We start from the raw sequence: 504 nt of genomic DNA on the forward strand, positions 1-504 counted from the left end.
ATTATAGCTGACTTATAAATGCAATCCATGAAAGCCAGAAGAGCCTGGACCAAGGTATGTGCAGTTCTACATGACAATAGATGCCAGCCCAGAATGCTATACCCAGCAAAAATGTCTATTATAGTTGAGGGGGAAAGAAAAAATCTTCCATGACATAAATAGCCTGAAGGAATTCTTGTCCACAAAACCAGCCCTACAGAGAGTTCTGGGAGCAATACAGAGAGCAGAGAGAGAAACAACTATACCCCAGGACAAGGAAAGAAAATAAATAAAGGTATAATCTAGGAAACACAAAACTAGATAGAGAACACAAACAACAATCAAAATGATGGCAACCAATACACATCTTTCAAGAACAAAAATATAATCTAGGCAACACAAAGTTACACAGAGAACACAAACAGCAATCAAAATGATGGCAACCAATGCACATCTTTCAATAATAACCTTAAATATCAATGGACTGAACTCCCCAGTCAAAAGACACAGGCTAAGTGAATGGAT

The sequence above is a fragment of the Nannospalax galili genome, unplaced genomic scaffold (genome assembly GCF_000622305.1).
Source record: "Nannospalax galili isolate Female #2095 unplaced genomic scaffold, S.galili_v1.0 scaffold336, whole genome shotgun sequence".
NCBI classification, from domain to species: Eukaryota; Metazoa; Chordata; class Mammalia; order Rodentia; family Spalacidae; genus Nannospalax; species Nannospalax galili.